We start from the raw sequence: 19,258 nt of genomic DNA, 5'->3' as shown, positions 1-19,258 counted from the left end.
GGGAACAATGCGTGGAAAGTGCAGTGTGATATGAGGGAGACTCATGTCAGGAGCCATTGTTGTGGCCCTTTGTTGCTGTCGAGTACCTTGGGAACTTTGAACTCAGAGTCCTCTTCATCTGCAGGCCTGGAGTTTGTATGTGGTGAAATGTATGCAAAATGTATAGTAGAAAGTTCACTCTTAGAAAAAAGGTTCCAGAAGGGTTTAGGTGGGAATTCGTGCTTCAGCAAACAAAAGACAGTAGGGGTGTTCAACAACAATGACAAAAATCACGAGAAGGGCGTAACAAGAAAAAAATCCAAAAGGACTAATTCAAGGTAGAAAGGAGTTGGATCACTCAAAAAAAAGCAAAGATTTATTTATTTTAGGGTTATTCTGCGGTCCCCACAGGATAACCCTTTTTGGATCTGTGGAAAGGGTTCTACCTGGAACCCAAAATAGTTCTAGCTGGAACCATAAAGAGTTAGTCACAGGGTTATCCTATGTGGACAGCTGAAGAACCATTTTAAGTTATATATGATAAATTCTTAGAAAAAAAGTTGCTATTCCGCGTGTTTTTGACAGTAGCTACAGCATGTGTGTTTGTTGTGCTGTACTTGTAAGTCATATGTTTGGATGAACAGTTGGTTTGAATCAAAATATAAACTGTATTGTAACATACAGTGGCTTGCGAAAGTATTCAGCCCCCTTGGCATTTTTCCTATTTTGTTGCCTTACAACCTGGAATTAATATGGATTTTTGGGGTGTTTGTATCATTTGATTTACACAACATGCCTACCACTTTGAAGATGCAAAATATATTTTATTGTGAAACAAACAAGAAATAGGACAAAAAACGGACAATTTGAGCGTGCATAACTATTCACGCTCACTATTCACTATAACTAACTATAACTATTCACCCCCCCCCCCCCAAAGTAATTTTTTTTGTAGAGCCACCTTTTTCAGCAATTACAGCTGCAAGTCTCTTGGGGTACAGTATGTCTCTATAAGCTTGGCACATCTAGCCACTGGGATTTTTGCCCATTCTTTAAGGCAAAACTGATCCAACTCCTTCAAATTGGATGGGTTCCGCTGGTGTACAGCAAACTTGAGATCTGGGCTTTGACTAGACTATTCCAAGACATTTAAATGTTTCCCCTTAAACCACTCAAATGTTGCTTTAGCAGTATGCTTAGGGTCAATGTCCTGCTGAAGGGTGAACCTCCGTCCCACTCTCAAATCTCTTGAAGACTGAAACAGGTTTCCCTCAAGAATTTCCCTGAATTAGGCACCATCGATCATTCCTTCAATCCTGACCAGTTTCACAGTCCCTGCCGATGAAAATCATCCCCAAAGCATGATGCTGCCGCCACCATGCTCCACCGTAGGGATGGTGCCAGGTTTCCTCCAGACGTGACCCTTACCCACTGCATGATGCTGCCACCACCATGCTTCACTGTGGAGATGGTGTTCTCGGGGTGATGAGAGGTGTTGGGTTTGCGCCAGACATAGCGTTTTCCTTGATGGCCAAAAACATCAATTTTAGTCTCATCTAACCAGAGTACCTCCTTCCATATGTTTGGGGAGTCTCCCACGTGTCGTTTGGTGAACACCAAATGTGTTTGCTTATATTTTTCTTTAAGCAATGGCTTTTTTCTGCCCACTCTCCTGTAAAGCCCAGCTTTGGGGATTATACGGCTTAAAGTGGTCCTATGGACAGAGAGTCCAATCTCCTCTGTGGAGCTTTGCAGCTCCTTCAGGGTTATCTTTGGTCTCTTTGTTGCCTCTCTGATTAATGCCCTACTTGCCTGGTCTGTGAGTTTTGGTGGGCAGCCCTCTCTTGGCAGGTTTGTTGTGGTGCCATTTTTGAATAATGGATTTAATGGTGCTTCATGGGATGTTCTTGTATATTTTTGTATAACCCAACCCTGATCTGTACTTCTCCACAACTTTGTCCCTGACCTGTTTGGAGAGCTCCTTGGTGTTCATGGTGCCGCTTGCTTGGTGGTGCCCCTTGCTTAGTGGTGTTGCAGACTCTGGTGCCTTTCAGAACAGGTGTATATATACACTGAGATCATGTGACACTTAGATTGCACACAGGTGGACTATATTTAACTAATTATGTGACTTCTGAAGGTAATTGGTTGCACCAGATCTTATTTAAGGTCTTCATAGCAAAGGGGGTGAATACATATGCACGCACCACTTTTCTGAAACAAGTTTATTTTTTCACTTCACCAATTTGGACTATTTTGTGTATGTCCATTACATGAAATCCAAATAAAAATCAATTTAAATGACAGGTTGTAATGAAACAAAATAGGAAAAACGCCAAGGGGGATGAATACTTTTGCAAGGCACTGTAAACACATAGCTGTCCATTGGATAACAAAAGGAAAATACTATTCATTGCCTGGGGTATGAAAGTAATGCCCCTCCAAGTTCAAAGTTCCAAGTTCACCCAAGACACAAGAGTTTAACATGAAGAGAATGATCACTTGTACAGAGATTATATTGTTAAACTAATAGTGTGTGTTTGTCTTGTCTAGGTGGAGCATTGATCTGGGTGACTCTCTACAGCTGTCTCGAGTGGAGAGAGAGGCATGGACTGTCATTTCCATCTGATCATCAACAACAGTCAAGATACAGTATGCTGATGAAGAAGGATACAGCAAACTACTATTTCTTATCAGCATGCATAGTCAGCACTCAGTCATTTCTGTATCATTGTGATTTAAAAATCAGTTGCAACTGTTTACCTTCTACTGGGCTGTAAAAGTACAACATCATTTATTCTGAATTGTAAAAGTCTTTATTGTTGTACTGGATTTCAAGTGAATCTGTCCTTAGAATTGAGTATAAAACCCAAATGGAACCCACAGTGCACTTGCTCTTCATCTGAAATATGAATTGATTGAAACGGTACATCAAGACAATATTTTTGTACGTTCTCAAATCACTGTATTTTCTCAATAAATGGAATAAAGTATATTCAATAATATTTTTGAGAAGTATTAATTTTCCCCACATGATTTCTATCTACAGTAAGCCTTGTCTTATCTACAGTAAGCCTTGTCTGTATACCTTTGACATAATTAGGTCCTCTGTTGGATCAAAGGAGAACAGTTGCTGACATGGCTGTAGTTGTTTCTGATGGACCCTGACAATGCTGAGAAACATACAGTTTGCATACAGTACAAAGACAGTATGTATTCCTACATTGTCAATGTGTTAGTATATGTCAAATTAGACAAAACTGTAAAATCTAAAATGGATAAGATACTAGCTATGCTCATTACCCGAAGCACCTTGTCAACCAGAGAAAACTTTGTAGCATAGCATAGCCACATGTCAGGTTAGTGTTTGAATCTTCTACGTTTCTCCTACATACCCACATGTGACATGGAATACTAAATGCAAATAGATTTAATTACATTTTGAAATGAATGAATTCACATACAAAGCATACACTTAAATTACACACAAGGCATACGCTTAAGTCAACACTGGCATTAACAAAGCATTCATAATCTAGGTGTCATCAGAGAGGAAGAGAGAGAGAGAGGTCATGGCTTGAAAGGCCATGAGGAGGAAAGGAGGGAGAGAAGTGTATCTCACCATAGTAGTACGGAAAAAGTAAGAAAAATGTATGCATTCACAACTGTAAGTCACTCTGGATACACCTCTTCTCTCTCTCTCTCTCTTCCCCTTCTCCCTCTTTCTCCTTCCTCACCCTCTCCCTCCTTTTCATTTCCCTTATCAACTCTCTCTCTCCCTCCCCTCTTTTCACTCTCTTTCAGATGGTAGATCAGAGTCTAGTCTTCCTATTCGCCCTGTCATCACATTTTTCACGCAGCCCCATCCCTTAATTGGGCCTGTATCATCATATCATGTAGAGTACCTGGACGCTGCAGGAGATGAAAGATGGCTTCAATCTTTCCCTTACTTACACACACACACACACACACACACACACACACACACACACACACACACACACACACACACACACACACACACACACACACACCAGTGTGTGTGCCAGTGGAGGCTGGTGGGAGGAGCTATAGGAAGACAGGCTCATTGTAATGGCTGGAATCAATGTAATGGCGTCAAATATGTGGTTTCCATATGGTTTGATCTGTCTGATACCGTTCCATTGATTCCATTCCAGCTATTACAATGAGCCTGTCCTCCTTTAGCTCCTCCCACCAGCCTCCACCGGTGTGTGCTAACCTCGCTAGAGTGGAGCTGCGATAAACTGTCGTTATGTCCCATATTTTATTAACAAATTCAAACAGTACAATTATTTTTTCAAAGGTCCTATGTACCGTATTTCAGTCAGACAATCCAATGTGTCTCTTGCAGTCCCGTTGCGCTTATGAAAATATATATATATATCATAAGGATGTGGTACTGGTGATGTTATTAAACACTTCTCCAATTGTTGTTGAGATCTGATATTTGGCGCAGCAATCACATTTCTCAAATCCTAAATTCCAGCTAAATATATAACTACTTACAAAAAGTGTGCTTCTGACGAAGTGTGCTTGAGACCCACCAGAAATGTTTACATGGCCACATATTCACAGATTTTCTGCATTACAAAATGTATTTTTATTGTATTAATATTATTTTTCTGTTATTTTTACGGTATTGAAAATCATACCGTCGGTATTTCGAAATACCGAGGTATACGTAATAAATAGTTTATTGATATTGAATTCATTTTAACCTTTTTTTAACATATATCGCCCAAGCCTACAATGTTGCAACACAAGCAAAACACATGCTTGAGACTACAGTAGGTACACTCTTGGAGTAAATGGTTCCAAAATAGTTATTTGGCTGCCCCCATAGGAGAACACTTTTTGGTTCCAGATAGAACCCTTTTTGGTATCAGGTACAACCATTTTGGGGTCCATGTAGAACCCTCTGTGGAAAGGGTTGTACATGGAACCCAACAGGGTTCTACCTAGTTCTGCATTGGGGACAGCCAAATAACCCCCTTTAGGTTCTATGTTTTTCTATGATTGTACGCAGGGACTGGTAACTCCAGTCCTCGAGGGTCTGAATGGTGTCACACTTTTCCCCCATCCCTAGCAAACACAACTGATTAAACTAATTGAATTATAAACTGAAGATCATGATTAGTTGATTATTGGAGTCAGGTGTGTTAGCTGGGGCTCGGGCAAAAATGTGACACCACTCTGGCCCCCGAGGACTGGAGTTGCCCATAACTGGTGTAAAAAGTAAGGAAAGTGGCCATTCTGAAAATGAAACTACACTACCCATAACACCTTGGCAGTGGGGACACAAGGTTTCCTCCCGCAGTACACAACACATTCTCTCAGATGTAAATATACTTCATGTATATTAGTATTATGTGTGTTTTTTCCTTGACCAACTTTTTCAAATATTTGACCCAGACATGTGTCATGACTTTTACTGTTACCAGTATAAAGACATAACAGAGAATACAAAATGTAACCTCCCATCAATCTCAACTCAGGACCTTGAAGCCAGCTCCACTGCTTGTTTTCATTGTTCCCCTCTAATCGGGGACTGATTTAGACCTGGCACACCAGGTGGGGGCAATTCATTTTCAGATAGAATAGAAAACCCGCAGGCTTCGGGCCTCGTAGAGTAAGAGTTGAATAGCCCTGCGTGGACTACTCTATAGTTGACGAGAATATAATTTGATTATTCATCAGAAATGGTTTAGTGTAAACATTCAGATTAAGTATTTCTTGTCATATGTAATCCAGCATTAGCAATGAAAAATGGATGCCAGGGATCAAATTCTATCCGCCTGATTGTTTGACGAATGTCTATTGAAATCCAATGAAGACTGATGCAACATTTGAAGTCATGGATGACGGGGTAAACCATTCTTCCTGGAATCGTAATGCTGGGCTCTACATTTTTCAGCACAATTGAATTGAGCCAGGAGCATTTGGGAACCACAAAAAGCTCTGCCGGCCTTGCTCTGGAGTCACTTAGGATTGATCCCCAGTAAACAGTGAAGAATTTCACTGTTGACACGTCATTTGAAGGAAAAATGTTCAGGAGAGTTTCTTTTGACCTTGGTAGGGCAGGCGAGGAGTATCTAACTTCTAAACTCCATTATGTCTGAGAGAGAGGCTTTTTTTCCTCTCTTTTTTTTAAAGTCACAGTATTTCACTTTTATCTGCAGTTAACGGGACTTTGTTATCTTATTTGGTTTGGGAGAACACTCCCAAGTACCATCCACCTCATGATCCCAACGGGTGGCCAGATAATAAACCCAATTCTTTAAGTTTGTAAACTTCTCTGCAAAAAAAATGACATATAACTGTATATACTGTAGTGTTTTCCACACAATTCTCCCCAGTAGAAAGAGAAGTAAAGCAGGGCTGTTAGGAGAAACTTATTTTTGTATTTAAAAAAAATATATATATATTTAACCTTTATTTAACTAGGCAGAAGAGGAGAAACTGTAGGAAGAGGTAATGTGAAGTAGCATGCTTGTAGAATGGTAGAAAGGTAAACAGACATACTGTACTATCTTACAGGCAGTGTGATGCATATGACGGAACATAACATTGGAACGTATTGGCCCTGCTCTATTTATACATTTTAGGACCCTCACTCAAACCCTCCACCCCAACCGTGCCCCATCTTCCAAAAGTATCTGAAACTCGACATCTTCAAAGAATATCTAAATAATTCCCCCCCTCACTTCGCCCCCCCACACAACAAAAAAAATATATAATTCCTAAACCCCATCCCCGCTTTCTGGCACTGACTCTGCTGATAACTACTTTATTGAGGAAAAGTGTACTTACTATGCCGGTGATGTGATTGTCCCACCCAGCTATCTTAAGTTGAATGCACTAACTGTAAGTATCAAAAACAAGGATAGTGTACAGCACGTGTCAAACTCATTCCACGGAGGGTGTCTGCGGGTTTGCGCTCCACCCTTAGCGTCTGCTAAATTACTAAAGTGTAAATTAATTGTATTGAATACTTTCTACTGAAACTAGATTTTTAAAAATATATATATATCTTTACTACCATTTAATGTCCTCATTTGTCCTCTTGTATTTGCTCAGTGTCTCTGAAATGCATGTATGAGTGGACAGTGGACAGTCTGTAGGACATGGCCAGCCCAGGCACCAGACCTCTCTGTCTTCACAGGGAATCACATCTCATGTTATCACACTGACATGACATACTGAGACTGCTCAGGTGGAGCTGGACAAGACATTCTCAAACACATTCGGTGTGTGTGTGAGAGAGAATGTGTGTGTTTAAACCGGTGGATAGTGATTGATTATGAAGTGTAGAATCTTGACGGAGTGTCCGGGTATCCCATGAGGCACGAGACCACAGGGCCGAAACAGACAAACATCCTCTCACTCTACCTTTTTTCTTTCGTCCTCCATCTCTGTCCCTCTCTCATTCTCTCTGTTCCTCTGCCTGTTCCTCTCAATCTACTTATCTGCCTCTCTACTGTTGCTTCTCCCCCTTGCTTAGATGTTTTTATTGATATACAACATTACTATTTATGGCTGTCAAAATGAGCTGCCGTCTAGCGGGTGCGGAATCCTTTTGTGTGTCAATAATAGACAGTCTGCCTCTGATTTGATCTCAGTAAATTCACAGATGCTATATTTTCACTCTTGAGATATGGGCCCATGTCAAACTCTTAGAAGACAGGTAAATTAGAAAGGTCTCTAATAATATAACAGTGTTTTCAATAGCCTGAATAGCGTAGCCGTACACCAGGGGTGTCAAACTCATTCCACGGAGGGCCGAGTGTCTGCTGGTTTTTGTTTTTTCCTTTTAATTAAGAACTAGACAAACAGGTGAGGGGATTTACTTACTAATTAGTTAATTCATCAATCAAGTACAAGGGTGGAGCGCAAACCCGCGGACACCCTCCGTGGAATGAGTTTGACACGTGCTGTACACTATCCTTGTTTTTGATCCTCTACAATTTCAGTTAGTGTCCATAACCAAAGTGGACGTGTTTATTGTAAATGTGCAATGAGGGGAAAGCATGGTAGTAATAACAATGGTAAATAATGATGAACCAAATGGATTAAGGCCCATCGTCTCATTAGTCAATCGTGTATTCCCTTTTCTCCCCTTATCACCTGCACTGTAAAAATAGAACGTCTCAAAACACCATGATTGTGTAATCAAACCACGAAAAGTAGATCTGGTGTTTGGAGGGGGTGTTTAATGTAAGTGTTTTAATGCACAGAATGTGTTTTACAACATAAATTAAGTACTCCCAAGTACACCCAAAGTGGTTCTTCAACCTTAACGTTGGTGTATTTAAGAGTGTTGTGAAAACACTTTTTGAAGGTTGCAGCATCAAAACACAAAAATGGTGTTTCTCATACAATCAATGGTTTATACATGCAAATGTTGTTTTTTTTTTGCCTAAACACTGATTTATGATAAGGGCCTATGGAAAAAATGTTGGGGAATTGCACTTTGTTATTTTATTTTAAAAGTTTAGAAAACAGGAAGGGGCAGTAAGATGGTACATTTTGTTTGAATTTTACCCACTCAACCACTGGTAAGAAATTATTCTTGGGTGAATGGCAATTTACAAAAAAAAAAAAAAAAAAAAAAAAAACAACCAATATATACTTAATAAAAATGTATGCAAGTCATGCAAAGCCTGTGGTCTAACGATAAAGCACCCGGCTTGGACACGTCATCCCTCTCCCCACCGAAGACCGGGGTTAAATTCCCTGCTCTGACCCTTCAATCTGTTTCTCCCACCTATCTGTATCCCCTCTGTCAATTCAGAACTGTCTCAATGAAGTGTCAAAACACCCATTTATGCAAGTTGTTTCAATGATTTGTTCATTTCCTTTTACCAAAATGATCAAAGAATAGATCCAACTGAATATGTGGCTGAAAATGTAAGTATTTTTCATGACGTTAAACAAAGAGAGAGAAAATTGAGTGATTGATCATTGGAAGGTTTAAATCAACATATCTTGCCAGATTTTAGAGGCCTGTGATTTTAGAGGACTGTGGTTAATTAATTAAAACATCTTTTGACCTTTTGATTATTTCACACAATGTTGCATACATGTTTATATGAAGAAAATAATATTTCAACATTAAAATTAAGCTTGTTGTGCCATGAGGTGTAATGGTTCATATTGAACGGATATAAAACCGTTAAGGTTTCATCTTCTTCAGCATTGGTGGCAGCTCAGTTTGGTGTTACAAAGCACAACATTTTAACAGTGTGGAGAAAAACACCTGAGATCATCATAGCTGTTTCCAATGAGTAAAGGAGATACAGTATTCTATACTCAACGAGACCCGGTAACACATCCTCACAGAAATTCTATGGAATCCGGCAAAATATGCACCCCTCCCTATTATTATCAGAAGCCCACAGGCAGCCGCACTAAGCACGTCTCTTTACTACATCAGCTGGGAACCAGAGGACTCTTCTCGACTACTTGAAGACTGCATCAATGGCAGAAAATGCAGAAAATGCAACTGGCCAACATTTACAGGCTGTGGTATAGCTTGGAAGGAGGTCATGGAAACGATGACTGACAGCTAAAGGTGCAGATGGGAAAGTAAAACAATTCAAATAAACGTGTCAAAAGCTAATGATAATGGAACATGACACACACACACATTAACATACACATACCAGCGCACGCACACACACACACACACACACACACACACACACACACACACACACACACACACACACACACACACACACACACACACACACACACACACACACACACACACACACACACGCACACACACTCACCTATCCAGCTACAAAAGGGCCCGTCATTGTCCAGTCTCTGTCCCAGTCCTTCACACACAGAGTCAAGGGAGGGCCTGAGTCATCCTCAATTACTGTAGTATTTATAGATGCTAGAGTCAAGAGTAGGCCCTGGGTTTCTCCTCTACACACAGTAAGTCAAACTCAGCAGTCTGGGGTCCAGTGACTCACCATCTACACTGAACACGCCAGCCCAGCGATGACATCCCCAGGATGAGACGAACACACAGAGTTACTGCCCGGAGAGATGACATCACTCTGGGCCAGGCTGAAATAGGGCCTGCACTTACAGTATGTGTCATGTCAGAGCAGACCGCAATGAGGCTGCCTCATCTGGAGAAGAATGGGAAAAGGGTCCAGCCCAACCAATCAAGGAGGTGCTGCCGTAGCGTGATTGACGTGATTTCCCTCTGACCAAGGACTCTGATGAAGAGTCATTCAGATTAAGAACTGTAGAAATGTTATAATAATGGTCAAAATATCCTGGGTTGTATTTTCATAATATTAGTCACAAAACAATAAAGGTGAAAATATTTACTCAGTTGATACATTTGTTTGACAATTGGTATCTACATCTACTTCTATTTACCAAAGTCACATTCTCATCCAAATTGCTTTCATGATATTGTACGGCACGCAATCCAATATCAAAACTTACATTTTGTGCGCAACGACTTCTGCTACTATTGTCACTGCCATTTGTCCGCAGCCAAGTTAAGGTGTGTGTGTTGATTTAGACAAGGATGAATGGCTGTTCACGTTCAAGTTTGGAGGACAGACAGAGAACTAGTTCACACCAGCACTCCTCCCATCACCCCTCCTCACCACACACACACACACACAGGCTCTCAGGTCTCCATGTTGTTGATGTTTGAACATTTCAATTCAGGGGGCTAGAAGGCCTGCAGCTGCCCGTCTCGCCTGGCTGAATAGGGGGGGCTTTTCTTGGGCAGGAGTGCGAGGGGCCTGTGAATGCTTTCCCGATGAGAGATGAGGCATATTGAAAACTATATTAAATTACCCTGATTAACAATTTAGCAAGGAACAGGCGAGCCGTGGGGGCACTCTATGGGGAGGCCTGGGGGCTATTCATCGCCACAGCACCAGGGTCGAAAGGTGCCCCAAGTTCACAGGCTCTGGCGCTTTGTTATGCTAACGCTCAATCCAAAATCAGCTGCCTGCTCCATGGCCAGACACAAACACTTCCCTGAGAACTTTCAGGGAGTTGTCATTCCACTGCGTGCCTTTCCCCCCACTCCTCTCCCCTGCCCAAATACTGGGGACCTTTTTTTATGGATGTGTGCATTCATTTGTTTGTGTGTGTGTGTGTGTGTGTGTGTGTGTGTGTGTGTGTGTGTGTGTGTGTGTGTGTGTGTGTGTGTGTGTGTGTGTGTGTGTGTGTGTGTGTGTGTGTGTATGCTAAAATGATGAGCAAATGCATCAAATGATCACTATTTGACCATCTTACAACTGGGACAAAATAACCATATAATAATAGCAATAATAATGTTGTTGTTAATGTATTATTGAAAATATACTTTTATCCCTGCTTGGTGAGTCAGTGCGTCAAGATGTATGTAAGCCTATTAGCGCATGTTTCAATCGGCATCAGCTCATTTAATGTCAAAGTTTTTGACACTGCCAGCTACATGACAGACGTTTTCATGAATTGGCCATTTGATTTTGAAGTATAAGCCTACAGAACAGTGATTTTTCACATTCTTGTCCAAAAGCGTATCACTATATATGAGCATTTGGAGTCTACTTTTCTTTTCGTTTATACAGTCAGATCGACTGCAATGCACCCTATTATTCTCTACAAAGGATTGATATCTATACCTCAAAACTCATTTAAACAAGGCATGGTGAAATTTCCCAAATTATATGAGCAACAAAGCACAAGAATTGACATCAATAATTAATATAAACACTGGAAATCTACACGTAATTAATGTTCCTGATTGATTTGGCCTAGCATTGACTGAAGAAAAATAAAATGCTGTATGGGGTGGGAAGGGAGGGGAAAGGGGGTATTAATTTATACAATTAAGTATTTCATTTTCGTTGTTAGGTAGATAGTTTTTACTTACCTTTATAAAATGAAAATATCCAGTGAATATTCAAACATTTAATTCAAAGTAGGAAAAATCCAATTTGCAAGTAACAAGAATCAAAACAAACATGTACCAAACCTGTACAGTATCAATAATGTTTTGTTATTTTGTATCATTATTGTGTGATGTCTCCGGGGAGAGGTGATCAATAGCGGTTAACAAGCAGGGGTTGATAAGGTAACATATGTGAGGTCAAATGATGGTCAAACACCCTTAACCCCAAGGTCAAAGTCTTGCATGGAAACATATATTGTTATTATCTTACAATTGACTCATTTCTCAATAAACTGCTGGTGCTTTTCAAATCATTTTTGTATTAGGCTGCAATAACCTATCAAATGCAAATGTGTTAATTAAATGTATTAAAATACATACAAAAAGATTGCATAATTATATATCTACATAAAAAAAAGATATTGCTTAACATTCGTTTTCATTGAGAGCAATGAAAATTGACTGTTGTGGAGAAGCAAATTGCCAATATTATAAGCCTAATGCAAAACTGTGCTTCTTTCACATTGAAATTATAAGAAAGGTATCTTGATAATATAGGCACAACAACAAAAAAATATGACCTAGCCTATCTTTAAAGCAGTCTCTAAGTTAAATTTATAATTGACATTAAACAAATTCATTTGACTGGCAGGACACTTGACAAACACACATGTGACATCTCACAAACAACCAGTACCAAGTTCATTTAGTGGCAGGTATTATCCTACATTCATTATTGACGCAATTCATGGTTTACTATATTTGAATAGGCCTACTTGTACATATTATACATATATGGACACTGTACATACATATAGTTTATATTCATAAAACAACACAGAGGATATACTATTACATTGAATAACAAAAGTATGCACAAATATACAAAATATCCTATTAATTGGTAACTGGGTGGGTTTGTAAGTTGCATCCAGTGAGGCCAGAGACCTTGGTGAGAAGGATGCTGGGCCCCTCTCACTGTGCTGTGGTTATGAAGAGCTAAAGCATGAAGAAAATCCTCATCAATACAAATGACTGCCCAGAACCTGGGGAACACTGCGACCAGGCGCTCCCAGGCCTCACCTTAAAATCCAGTTGTCTTCCACCAGCCTACAGCCACTCCACATTATCCCAGAGAGTTTGCTCTATCCAAGGATTAAGTCTGGAATCACTTCAACGTCTCTATACTCCTGAGAAAATAAGGATACTTCTAATTCCACTGGCGTAATTACCTGATTAAAATAAGCATTCCTCTCCCTCCCTCCATCCCCTCCTTACTCACGCTGAACTGCTTCAAGAATGTTAGAAAAGCATTCCAGGTGAAGCTGGTTGAGAGAATGCCAAGAGTGTGCAAAGCTGTCATCAAGGCAAAGGGTGGCTACTTTGAAGAATCTCAAATATAAAATATGATTTGATAGATCTGGGGAAGGTTTCCAAAGCATTGGTCTGAAAGGAAGAAGTTTGGAACCACCAAGACTCTTCATAGATCTGGCCACCCGGCCAAACTGAGCAATCGGGGAGAAGGGCCTTGGTCAGGGAGGTGAGCAAGAACCCGATGGTCACTCTGACAGAGCTCCAGAGTTCCTCTGTAGAGATGGGAAAACCTTCCAGAAGGACAACCATCTCTGCAGCACTCCACCAATCAGGCCTTTATGGTCTTGTGGCCAGTTGGAAGCCAATCCTCAGTTAAAGGAACATGACAGCCCGCTTGGAGTTTTCAAAAAGGCACCTAAAGGACTCTCAGACCATGAGAAACAAGATTCTCTGGTCTGATGAAACCAAGATTGAACTCTGGCACCATCCCTATGGTGAAGCATGGTGGTGGCAGCATCATCAGTGGGGATGTTTTTCAGCGGCAGGGACTGGTAGGGACTGGTAGGGACTGGGAGACTAGTCAGGATTGAGGGAAAGATGAACGGAGCAAAGTACAGAGAGATCCTTGATGGAAAACCTGCTCCAGAGTGGCCTCAGGATAAGTCTCTGAATGTCCTTCAGTGGCCCAGCCAGACATGAACCAGATCTAATATCACTGGCGAGACCTGAAAATAACTGTGCAGTGACAATCCCCATCCAACAGAACTTGAGAGGATCTGAAGAGAAGAAAGTGAGAAACTCCCCAAATACAGGTGTGCCAAGCTTGTAGTGTCATACCCAAGAAGACTCAAGGCTTTGTCATTATGGGGTATTGTGTGTAGATTGATGAGGGAAAAAACAATTTAATCAATTTTAGAATAAGGCTGTAATGTAACAAAATCTGGCAAAAAGTCAAGGGGTCTGAATACTTTCCAAATTCCCTATATATAGTGCCTTCAGAAAGTATTCACACACCTTGACCTTTTCCGTATTTTGTTGTTACACCTTCAAATTAAAATTAATTAATTAAATGTAGATGTTGTGTCACTGGCCTACACACAATACCCCATAATGTCAAAGTAGAATTATGTTTTTAGTAATTTTAATTAAACAAATTCATAAAAAATGAAAAGCTGAAATGAACATTTCAAACACAGATTCAACCACATAGACCAGGGAGGTTTTCGAATGCCTCGCAAAGTAGGGCACCTACTGGTAGATAAAACACTTTGAAAAAGCACCCATTGCATATCCCTTTGAACATTAGTGAAGTTATTAATTACACTTTGGATGTTGTATCAATACACTCAGTCACTACAAAGATAGAAGCATCCTTCCTGACTTAGTTGCCGGACAGGAAAGAAGCCTCACCATGAGGCTAACGGTGACCAGTGACGATTTTAGCATGTAAATCTTGGTGGTGCAAAAAAGTATAAATAGTAGTATAAATAAAGGGGGCATATAAGCATGGAATGAAACTCTTACAATATTCAATAATTGCATTTCTCTAAAACAGGCTATAGGCTGGCTATATGTGCACCACCAAGTCAGAACTGTAGGTGAAATTAAGAGGGAAAAAGGGAAAAAATGATTAGGGTGAGGCACATGGGCTACTAACAGCTTACTACACAACATACACTTAGTATTACTTTTTAGCTACAGTATCTTCCTGGAATACTACATAATTTATGCAGCAGCATACAATACATGTTTGGACTCATCTTGTTGTGCTGTGCTCACTTGAACAGGAAGGTGTTGTGGCAGTACTTCGTGGGCAAATGTTGTCATCAAACTTTGTCATTCTCTGTATTCATGGTGCTTTCAGACAACTGGGAACTGTGAGAAAAAACAAGGTTGAATCATGATGACGTCAGTGATCTTCAGGTCAAAGCTCTAGAAAGAGGCCTGAGTTCCTGACTTACAATTCCGAGTTGAATGAAGTTCAAAACTTATTTTCCCAGCTTGTTTTTTCCTGAGTTCCCAGTTGTCTTGAACTCACTAAAGTCAGATTTCCCAGTTCCTGAGTTTCCAGTTGTTTTGAACAGATTGACTGGATTGACAGCATGGCCAATGTTTCATGCTTATCATTTTAAGCTTGGAAAATAAACCCTTAAACCCAGACTTGGACCACACATCCACTCCACTGAATAGCAGGCTAGTGACTACATTGCAATGCTTGCAGTTTACCACTTATTCCTTTCAAACCACTCATTGTTGAATTTGCGATTTCCAAATTGTTGTGCAATGTGTAAGTCCAATGGCCGATGAGCACCGGTTGTCACGCCCTGATCTGTTTCACCTTTGTGTTGTCTCCACCCTCCTCCTGGTGTCGCCGATCTTTCCCATTATCCCCTGTGTATTTATACCTGTGTTCTCTTTTTGTCTATTGCCAGTTCATCTTGTTTGTCAAGTCAACCACTGGTTTTGTGTCTCAACTCCTGCTGTTCCCAGTCTCTTTTTCTCACCCTCCTGGTTTTGCCCCTTGCCTGTTCTGACTCTGAGCCTGCCTGCCTGCCCCTGACCTGTAAAGTCGCCCCACCTCTGGATTATTGACCTCTGCTGACCCTGACTGCAGTCAGTACCGTTGCCCCACCTCTGGTTTACTGACCCCTGCCTGCCTTGACCTGTCTATTGCCTGCCCCTGTTGGATTATTAAACCATTGTTAATTCGACGTTGTCTGCATCTGGGTTTTACCTTAGTTTCTGATACTGATATGTTATATCTATAATTTCTCTTAATTATTCATCTTCATATGACAAGGATTAAAAAGGATTAGCCAGTAGATTGTCAACTTGATTCATGATGATGACTGCTAGCTAAGATTGTGAAAGTGTGATGTTGACATGATGAGTCCAATCAAAGCTACTGTACATATAACGTGATTTGACATAATTTTATCTGTGGCCAATGACCTTGAGCCTTATTGGATAGACACTTCTAATGTAAATCTATGGCAGCCCTCAAGGGCCTTGAATTTTCAAGATCTACCCTTAGATTTGGCGGTGATTTAGTGTCCCCATGAATGACAGAATGCTGAGCCAATCAAAGCGCAACTAGAGAACATTACCAACCCCTCCGCTCTGTATTTTCCAATGGCTGCCCCACCACCCGAGTGGCGTAGCGGTCTAAGGCACTGCATCTCAGCGTTTGAGGCGTCACTACAGACACACTGGTTTGAATCCAGGCTGTATCACAACCAGCTGTGAGTGGGAGTCCCATAGGGCGGAACACAACTGGCCCAGCGTTGTCTGGGTTTGGCAGTTGAAGGCCGTCGTTGTAAATAAGAATTTATTCTTAACTGACTTGCCTAGTTAAATAAAGGTTCAATAAAAAACAACAACGGAAACGACAGAAAGCACTGAGCTAGGCGGAAACACCTGCATTTCAGAGCTACAAAAAGGAAACCAAGATTGTATGTGGCCTTATTAACTCAATGTTATTTATAAAAATGTTACATTATTTGCAAACTGATATGTGACATATATCAATGCCAAAATAACATGCAAATCAGGCAGCCCAAAAAGTATTTTGTATTGTTTAAGCTAAAAAAAGGTGTAGCTTAAAACTGTTGGGGCTCGGCTTGCTCTGCCTCACTTGCCCTGAATGACGGGTCTCCACTGATGGTGACTTTAAAACAGTTACAGAGTTCAAAGGCTGTCATAGGAGAAAACTGAAGTTGGACCAACAACATTGTAGTTACTCCACAATACATATCCTAAATGACAGAGTGAAAATAAGGAATCCTGTACAGAATAAAACTATCCCAAAACATGCATCCTGTTTGCAATAAGACACTTAAGTAAGGCAAAGAAATAAAAGTTTTGTCCTGAATATAAAGTGTTAGGTTTGGGGCAAATCCAACACAACATATCACTGAGTACCACTCGTCATATTTCCACGTATGATGGCGTCTGCGTCACGTTATAGGTATGCTTGTCATCGGCAAAAATAAACTTCATAGAGCTAAGCACTGGCAAAATCCTAGAGGAAAACCTCACTCAGTCTGCTTCCCAACAGACACAGGGAGACAAATTCACCTTCCAGCAGGACAATAACCTAAAACACAGTTGTCTTCTTTACCAAGACAACATTGAATGATCCTGAGTGGCTTAGTTACAGTTTTGACTTAAATTGGCATGAACATCTATGGCAAGACTTGAAAATGGCTGTCTAGCAATGATCAACAACCAACTTGACAGAGATTGAAGAATTTTTTAAAGAATAATCTGCAAATATTGCACAATCCAAGTGAGCAAAGCTTTTAGAGACGTACCCAGAAAGGCTCACAGCTAGCCATAATCGCTGCCAAAGGTGATTCTTACATGTATTGACTCAGGAGTGTTGAATACTTATGTCAATTAGATATTTCTGTATTTCATTTTCAATAAAATTCTAAAAACATGTTTTCACTTTGTCATTAAGGGGTATTGTGTGTAGATGGGAGAGAAATTAAATATATTTAATCCATTTTGAATTCAGGCTGTAACAACAAATGTGGAATAAGTGAAAGGGTATGAGTATTTTCTGAAGGAAAATATATTTTTATTTTCTGAAATGGGAAACTATATAACCTACTGAATAGTGGATGTGTGGTGGAACAGTGTATAATTGAGGGAAAAGCTTGTCCTGTAAAAACACTGGGAATATTTTAGCACGGGGTCCAAGGAAGGGCATTGAAAGGTTCAAGTTGCGGGGTTGTATCACACAGAATTAGCATCAGATGGTGAGGAGCTAACGTCAGTGGTTTACATATTGACATATTCAATAGCAGAGGCAGAGAATATTAAAATAACCAAAATGTTTAATTTGCTATAGCTCCAGAAAATTTCACAAATCATTTGTGAGGAAAAATGAAGTATGTAATATTCAAAACAATGGCCATTCCCTCCAAGCAATGACAATGGATTTAAAATACAGAAATAAATAAAGTCATGAAATAGAGGTTCTGTATATCAGCTCCCTAGTATGTCCAGTAGGCCTACTGGCATTCAGGTATGGTAGAGATTATGGAGGTCAGGTTGATTACAGCACAGCAAAAACCCAGCCTGTCACACAATAATACGATTCAGAATCATGTATTGATGATCCTTGTAGAATACAGCCAGAGTAGATGATTACATGTGCAGCTTCTGCCAAATAGTCAAACAGAACCGTTTGTATGCTGCATTGCTTTGGCGAAAACAAATGTATGCTCCAAAGCTGCATTATTCTATTTAAGTGGAAAGCTCTTGGTTTGCATTAAGGAATACGATACATAAATGATTCAGTAGTATTTTCATTTGCATTTTCATTTGCATTCTTGTAGATTAGAGCGAATGAGGAAGGAGGCACTACACCAAAGAGACTTCAAAATTGCTCTCCGAACCATTTCAGTGTCCGGATTGACTGGGTTTTTTGTTCCATTTTCTTCCGCACCGAGGCAGTATACTGCTGAGATTAGTAGCATGCATTTCAAACTGTTGAATGATAAAAGAAGGAAATGATCTATAATGCTCACCAGCTATCAAATACCAAAAAGCTCTGTCATTAAAAATGAAGTGTGACATTGCGCAATGAGTGTGTTTGATTGACTATGCAGAGGTTTTACTGTAATATTTCTATCAGCTTTATTTATCTCGCAGGGCTCATGAGCGGGAACTCAAAAGAGCAGGAGACACTGAGGAGATGTCACATGGATTAAACCAGGAATGAGTTTGAAACTCAACAGTACGCACTGGATGCCGACTACTATGTTTCATCTAAAAATAAAACTACACTTGATATCTGGGCTGTGTTAAGAACAGAACTCCTCTGTTCCACAGAGAATACAGTCCATGTTCTAGCAATGACAGAGCTGCTGACTGTATGGGGGCTTACAACATAATACAGAGCATTGCTTTTCATTTCATTCAAAATGTTATTGTCACTAAGTCACAGTGTACTGTCAGAAAAGTATCACATTTTAAATAACCATGCACTATATATGAAATACGTACGTATAGAAC

The 19,258-nt window shown here is 40.2% G+C and overlaps 1 long non-coding RNA gene across 4 annotated transcripts in view; it reads left to right on the top strand.

Annotated features, from left to right (window-relative positions):
• The window catches only part of LOC110535727, a 71,653-nt gene extending 68,669 nt beyond the window's left edge, over positions 1-2,984 (top strand). For all 4 annotated transcript variants that reach the window (XR_002475301.2, XR_005034635.1, XR_002475302.2 and 1 more), the window contains one exon: positions 2,533-2,984. This is a non-coding gene — a long non-coding RNA (uncharacterized LOC110535727). The remainder of the gene's footprint in view (positions 1-2,532) is intronic.
• Positions 2,985-19,258: the final 16,274 nt, after the last annotated feature.

Source organism: Oncorhynchus mykiss, chromosome 11 (assembly GCF_013265735.2).
Source record: "Oncorhynchus mykiss isolate Arlee chromosome 11, USDA_OmykA_1.1, whole genome shotgun sequence".
Lineage (NCBI taxonomy): Eukaryota > Metazoa > Chordata > Actinopteri > Salmoniformes > Salmonidae > Oncorhynchus > Oncorhynchus mykiss.
Note: the sequence above shows the minus strand (reverse complement) of the source record. Positions and strands in the feature narration are given on the sequence as shown.